This window comes from Lolium perenne, chromosome 3 (assembly GCF_019359855.2).
Source record: "Lolium perenne isolate Kyuss_39 chromosome 3, Kyuss_2.0, whole genome shotgun sequence".
Taxonomy (NCBI): Eukaryota; Viridiplantae; Streptophyta; class Magnoliopsida; order Poales; family Poaceae; genus Lolium; species Lolium perenne.
The window spans coordinates 55004453-55012607 of NC_067246.2; positions in this window are offsets into that span (position 1 = coordinate 55004453).

Sequence of the window (8155 nt, forward strand, 5' to 3'; positions counted from 1 at the left end):
CGTCACTGCCCAAATCCAAACCACCATTTCTCCCCTTCGAGCTCTCATCTTTGGTTGTTGAACATGTAAGTAGGCAGTGCTCGAATCACCATTATGATTTTATTGGCTTAACAAAGCTTGTACGATATCTTGCCATTACTCTATCTGTGATGAACCTTTTAGAAAGAAGAAGTGGTGGCTTCTTGAGACTACTGATTGTAAGTGAATTTGTTTTCTCATTGTTTCAGTTTAAACACTCAATTCCTTATGATTTTTGGTTTCTTGCTCAAGGACGATCAAGGTTAAGCTTGGGGATGTTGATGGTTGTGAAAACAACGATTTGTATCCATGTTTAAATCTCATATTAGTGGAGTAATCGATGAAATATCTCTCTCAACTTGCCACTAATCACTAATTATTGCCAAGAGGTGCAAATTCTTTCTTATATTTCTCAGTGTACAAATGTGGACATTTTATAGACAGAATCAAGGGAAATTAATGAAGATTTCCAAGTTGCCTAATTTCCCAAGTCAAAAAGGCCACGAAGAGAAGCATCATAGAATTTGACGAGCAATAGTACAACCGTAGCCCGCCCGTACGGCACGCCCGTACCATGTGCCTATATATAATTGGCATTCCCCTTGTCAAACGGAACAACTTTCATGAAGGAGCATATATATAATTGGAATCACAACCGCCGCAAAACTAGAAGAGAAGAGAAGAGAACAAGATGTGAAGGAGAAGTCAGAGAAAGAAGCCACCTGAGATTAATTTCACCAAATCACATATGAGGAGAGGGAAACCGTTGTTCCAACACCATCTTCATCACCATCTCCATCCTCCCCCCCCCCCTTTCCTTAGCCATATATCCTACTTGTACTCTTGATCTCATCACAATTTATGGCATTGTAAGACTATTTTATATTAATCTTACGAAATCATTTACAATGTTTACAATTGTTGATCTTATCATGTGTGAGTAGTCTTCACAGGCTGTGGGATGAGGCTTATCCTTGCAGCATCATGTGCATCTAATCGTTGTGCTTAATTTTCATTTCAAGATTTGAATAATTGTATCTCGATATCCTACCTAGATCTAGGACTTATCAGGAACCCAAGACCCCCAATGATTGATAAAGGTAATGAGGTGAGATTAGTGGTAATCTGTTGCTTCTTGCGAAATCTAGTGATAGTAGGGGAAGTACGGTGGTGTTTGAGATCCATTAGGGAATAACGACAATGTCATTAATCTTAATGCTTTGGCATGTGCTTAGCACTTAATAATCCTTCATAACCAGCTTGGCTGGAGAGATTGAGTTGGACAATAGTCTCTAGATAATCAGCTCAATTGGAGTCTATAGTACATAAGGAAGAATCGCTCATAAATATCTAATCTAAATGAAAGAAGTCCACTTTTGGTCCTTAAATTCTAGTGAAAGTTTACTTTTGGTCCTAAGACTTCTGTATGGTTCAAAGAGAACCTTAAACTCTCAAAATCATTTGTTGCTTGTGACGGTAAAGCACATGTATAGTGTGGATGATGATGTTTGCAGAGAAAAGTAGAACGAGTATTGCAGTAGATTGTATTCGATGTAAAAGAATGGACCGGGGTCCACAGTTCACTAGTGGTGTCTCTCCGTAAGATAAATAGCATTGGGTGAACAAATTACAGTTGGTCAATTGACAAATAAAGAGGGCATGACCATGCACATACATGTTATGATGAGTAGTGTGAAATTCAATTGGGCATTACGACAAAGTACATAGACCGCTATCCAGCATGCATCTATGCCTAAAAAGTCCACCTTCAGGTTATCATACAAACCCCTTCCAGTATTAAGTTGCAAACAACAGACAATTGCATTAAGTATGGTGCGTAATGTAATCAACGCAAATATCCTTAGACAGAGCATTGATGTTTTATCCCTAGTGGCAACAGCACATCCATAACCTTAGGGGTTGCTGTCACTCCCCCAGATTTAATGGAGACATGAACCCAATATCGAATATAAATACTCCCTCTTGGAGTTACAAGTATCAACTTGGCCAGAGCCTCTACTAGCAACGGAGAGCATGCAAGATCATAAACAACACATAGATGATAGATTGATAATCAACATAACATAGCATTCATTATTCATCGGATCCCAACAAAGGCAACATGTAGCATTACAAATAGATGATCTTGATCATGTTAGGCAGCTCACAAGATCCAACAATGATAGCACAATTAGGAGAAGACGACCATCTAGCTACTGCTATGGACCCATAGTCCAGGGGTGAACTACTCACACATCACTCCGGAGGCGACCATGGCGGTGAAGAGTCTTCCGGGAGATGATTCCCCTCTCCGGCAGGGTGCCGGAGGCGATCTCCTGAATCCCCCGAGATGGGATTGGCGGCGGCGGCGGCGTCTCTGGAAGGTTTTCCGTATCGTGGCTCTCGGTAGTAGAACTATTATCGACGAAGGCTTAAGTAGGCGGAAGGGTAGGTCAGGGGGCGCCACGAGGGCCCCACACGCTAGGGCCGCGCGGCCAACACCTGGGCCGCGCCGCCCTGTTGTGTGGGCGCCTCGTCGCCCCACTTCGTATCTCCTCCGGACTTCTGGAAGCTTCGTGGAAAAATAAGATCCTGGGCGTTGATTTCGTCCAATTCCGAGAATATTTCCTTACTAGGATTTCTGAAACCAAAAACAGCAGAAAACAGCAACTGGCTCTTCGGCATCTCGTTAATAGTTTAGTGCCGGAAAATGCATAAATATGACATAAAGTATGTATAAAACATGTAGGTATCATCAATAAAGTAGCATGGAACATAAGAAATTATAGATACGTTTGAGACGTATCAAGCATCCCCAAGCTTAGTTCCAACTCGTCCCGAGTTGGTAAACGATAACAAAGATAATTTCTGAAGTGACATGCTATCATAATCTTGATCAATACTATTGTAAGCACATGTAATGAATGCAGCGATTAGAAGCAATGGTAAAGACAATGAGTAAACAACTGAATCATATAGCAAAGACTTTTCATGAATAGTACTTTCAAGACAAGCATCAGTAAGTCTTGCATAAGAGTTAACTCATAAAGCAATAAATTCATAGTAAAGGCATTGAAGCAACACAAAGGAAGATTAAGTTTCAGCGGTTGCTTTCAACTTGTAACATGTATATCTCATGGATGCGAGTATGTAGAAATCAATGCACAGTTAACACAAGTGTTGGCTTCTTGAGATAGAAGGAAGTAGGTAAACTGACTCAACATAAAAGTAGAAGAAAGGCCCTTCGCAGAGGGAAGCATTGATTGCTATATTTGTGCTAGATCTTTTATTTTGAAAACAAGAAACAATTTTGTCAACGGTAGTAATAAAGCATATGTATTATGTAAATTATTATATCCTACAAGTTGCAAGCCTCATGCATAGATTACCAATAGTGCCCGCACCTTGTCCTAATTAGCTCGAATTTACATGGATTATCATCGCAATACATATGTTTTAACCAAGTATCACAAAGGGGTACCTCTATGCCGCCTGTACAAAGGTCTAAGGAGAAAGCTCGCATTGGATTTCTCGCTTCTGATTATTCTCAACTTAGACATCCATACCGGGACAACATAGACAACAGATAATGGACTCCTCTTTAATGCATAAGCAAATAACAATAGATAATATTCTCATAAGAGATTGAGGATTGTTGTCCAAAACTGAAACTTCCACCATGGATCATGGCTTTAGTTAGCGGCCCAATGTTCTTATCTAACAATATGCATACTCAAACCATTCAACTCATGATAAATCACCCTTACTTCAGACAAGACAAACATGCATAGCAACTCACATGATATTCAACAAAGGGTAGTTGATGGCGTCCCCAGGAACATGGTTATCGCACAACAAGCAACTTAATAAGAAATAAGATACATAAGTACATATTCAATACCACAATAATTTTTAGGCTATTTGTCCCATGAGCTATATATTGCAAAGACAAAGAGTAGAAATTTAAAGGTAGCACTCAAGCAATTTACTTTGGAATGGCGGAGAAATACTATGTAGTAGGTAGGTATGGTGGACACAAATGACATAGTTTTTGGCTCAAGGATTTTGGATGCATGAGAAGCAATCCCTCTCAATACAAGGCTTAGGCTAGCAAGGTTGTTTGAAACAAACACAAGTATGAACCGGTACAGCAAAACTCACATAAAAACATATTGCAAGCATTATAAGACTCTACACCGTCTTCCTTGTTGTTCAAACCCTTACTAGAAAATATCTAGACCTTAGAGAGACCAATCATGCAAACCAAATTTTAGCAAGCTCTATGTATTTCTTCACTAATAGGTGCAAAGTATATGATGCAAGAGCTTAAACATGATCCTTATGAGCACAACAATTGCCAAGTATCAAATTATTCAAGACATTCTACCAATTACCACATGTAGCATTTCCCGTTTCCAACCATATAATAATTAACGAAGCAGTTTTAACCTTCGCCATGAATATTATGAGTAAAGCCTAAGGACATATTTGTCCATATGCAACAGCGGAGCGTGTCTCTCTCCCACACAATGAAAGCTAGGATCCATCTTTATTCAAACAAAACAAACAAAAACATACAGACGCTCCAAGTAAAGCACATAAGATGTGATGGAATAAAAATATAGTTTCACTAGAGGAACCTGATAATGTTGTCGATGAAGAAGGGGATGCATTGGGCATCCCCAAGCTTAGATGCTTGAGTCTTCTTGAAATATGCAGGGATGAACCACCGGGGCATCCTCAAGCTTAGAGCTTTCACTCTCCTTGATCATATTGTATCATCCTCCTCTCTTGATCCTTGAAAACTTCCTCCACACCAAACTCAAAACAACTCATTAGAGGGTTAGTGCATAATCAAAATTCACATGTTCAGAGGTGACATAATAATTCTTAACACTTCTGGACATTGCACAAAGCTACTGAAAGTTAATGGAACAAAGAAATCCATCAAACATAGCAAAACAGGCAATGCGAAATAAAAGGCAGAATCTGTCAAAACTGAACAGTCCGTAAAGATGAATTTTTTAGCTTCACCAGACTTGCTCAAATGAAAATGCTCAAATTGAATGAAAGTTGCGTACATATATGAGGATCACTCACGTAAATTGGTAGAATTTTCTGAGTTACCTACAGAGTCTACTGCTCAAATTCGTGACAGCAAGAAATCTGTTTCTGCGCAGCAATCCAAATCTAGTATGAACCTTGCTATCAAAGACTTTACTTGGCACAACAATGCAAAAAAATTAAGATAAGAAGAGGTTACTACAGTAGTAACAACTTCCAAGACTCAAATATAAAAGAAAAGTGCTGTAGTAAAATCATGGGTTGTCTCACATAAGCGCTTTTTTTAACGCCTTTCAGCTAGGCGCAGAAAGTGTGTATCAAGTATTATCAAGAGACGAAGCATCAACGTCATAATTTTCACAACTTGTCCCATTAGGTATCTTAGATGCTCCCTTATCTATAGTGGTATTAAGAGCTTTATCAATTTTAGGCCTATAATGGTTTTTTGGTTTAGGCACCTTAGAGACATACATGAACTTTTGCTCCTTGCCCACATAAGCTTTCTCCTTAAACTTAATAGAAGAAAAAGTTGAACCCAAGGTTCACATAGCTTCTTCAAGTTCACTAATCCTGTGGGTTTGATTAGCATGAATAGCACAAGCTTCTAAGATGGCAATTCTCTCATTAATTCCACCTAGAGATTTGTCAAATTTATCAGTGCTATTAAGTAACTCTCCCAGTTTAGTCTCAATACTTGAAAGATTTTGTTCTATGGTTTCCAACTTTTTCATGATATCTTCAAGAGAGATTTCAATCTTAACTTCATTAATAGGTGGTATTCCAAATAGACTCTCAATAATGCAACTAGCGTGTAAAGCAGGAGTGCCTAGGAAATTACCTCCCGCTAGACAATTAAGAACATACCTGTTCCAGCTAGAGATACCAACATAAAAATTCCTGAGTAGGATAGTGGTGGAGTATTTCTTAGTGCACCTATTATGGGCATCACTAATTCTATACCAAGCATCTTTTAAACATTCTCCCCCTTGTTGCTTAAACGAACGAACTTCAACTTCAGGATTACCCATTTTAGCAAAAGTAAATAAAGCAAACTAGATAAAGTAAATGCAAGTAACTAATTTTTTGTGTTTTTAATATGGCAAACAAGACAGTAAATAAAATAAAGCTAGCAACTAATTTTTTTTGTATTTTGATATAATGCAGCAAACAAAGAAGTAAATAAAGTAAAGCAAGACAAAAAACAAAGTAAAGAGATTGGAAGTGGAGACTCCCCTTACAGCGTGTCTTGATCTCCCCGGCAACGGCGCCAGAAAAAGCTTTGCTTCTTGTGACGGTAAAGCACACGTCCGTTGGGAACCCCAAGAGGAAGGTATGATGCGTACATCGGCAAGTTTTTCCCTCAGTAAGAAACCAAGGTTATCGAACCAGTAGGAGTCAAGAAGCACGTTGAAGGTTGATGGCGGCGGAGTGTAGTGCGGCGCAACACCAGGGATTCTGGCGCCAACGTGGAACCTACACAACACAACCAAGATACTTTGCCCCAACTTAACAGTGAGGTTGTCAATCTCACCGGCTTGCTGTAACAAAGGATTAGATGTATAGTGTGGATGATGATGTTTGCAGAGAAAAGTAGAACGAGTATTGCAGTAGATTGTATTCGATGTAAAAGAATGGACCGGGTGAAGGAGATATGCCCTAGAGGCAATAATAAAGTGGTTATTATTATATATCTTTATGTTTATGATAAATGTTTATATACCATGCTATAATTGTATTGACCGAAACATTGATACATGTGTGATATGTAAACAACAAAGAAGTCCCTAGTATGCCTCTTAACTAGCTTATTGATTAATGGATGATTAGTTTCATAATCATGAACATTGGATGTTATTAATAACAAGGTTATATCATTGTATGAATGATGTAATGGACACACCCAATTAAGCGTAGCATAAGATCACGTCATTAAGTTATTTGCTATAAGCTTTCGATACATAGTTACCTAGTCCTTATGACCATGAGATCATGTAAATCACTTATACCGGAAAGGTACTTTGATTACACCAAACACCACTGCGTAAATGGGTGGTTATAAAGGTGGGATTAAGTATCCGGAAAGTATGAGTTGAGGCATATGGATCAACAGTGGGATTTGTCCATCCCGATGACGGATAGATATACTCTGGACCCTCTCGGTGGAATGTCGTCTAATGTCTTGCAAGCATATGAATAAGTTCATAAGAGACCACATACCACGGTACGAGTAAAGAGTACTGATGCGCGTGGTTGACGTATTGTCTTTCCGTTCGACACGCGTCCGTTGGGAACCCCAAGAGGAAGGTGTGATGCGCACAGCGGCAAGTTTCCCTCAGTAAGAAACCAAGGTTTATCGAACCAGTAGGAGTCAAGAAGCACGTGAAGGTTGATGGCAGCGAGATGTAGTGCGGCGCAACACCAGGGATTCCGGCGCCAACGTGGAACCTGCACAACACAAACCAAGTACTTTGCCCCAACGAAACAGCGAGGTTGTCAATCTCACCGGCTTGATGTAACAAAGGATTAGATGTATAGTGTGGAAGATGATTGTTTGCAGAAAACAGTAGAACAAGTATTGCAGTAGATTGTATTTCAGTATAGAGAATTGGACCGGGGTCCACAGTTCACTAGAGGTGTCTCTCCCATAAGATAAATAGCATGTTGGGTGAACAAATTACAGTTGGGCAATTGACTAATAGAGAGGGCATGACCATGCACATACATATTATGATGAGTATTGTGAGATTTAATTGGGCATTACGACAAAGTACATAGACCGCTATCCAGCATGCATCTATGCCTAAAAAGTCCACCTTCAGGATATCATCCGAACCCCTTCCAGTATTAAGTTGCTAACAACAAATAATTGCATTAAGTATTGCGCGTAATGTAATCAATAACTACATCCTCGGACATAGCATCAATGTTTTATCCCTAGTGGCAATAGCACATCCATAACCTTAGAGGTTTCTGTCACTCCCCCAGATTCACGGAGACATGAACCCACTATCGAGCATAAATACCCCCTCTTGGAGTTACTAGCAAAAACTTGGCCAGAGCCTCTACTAATAAC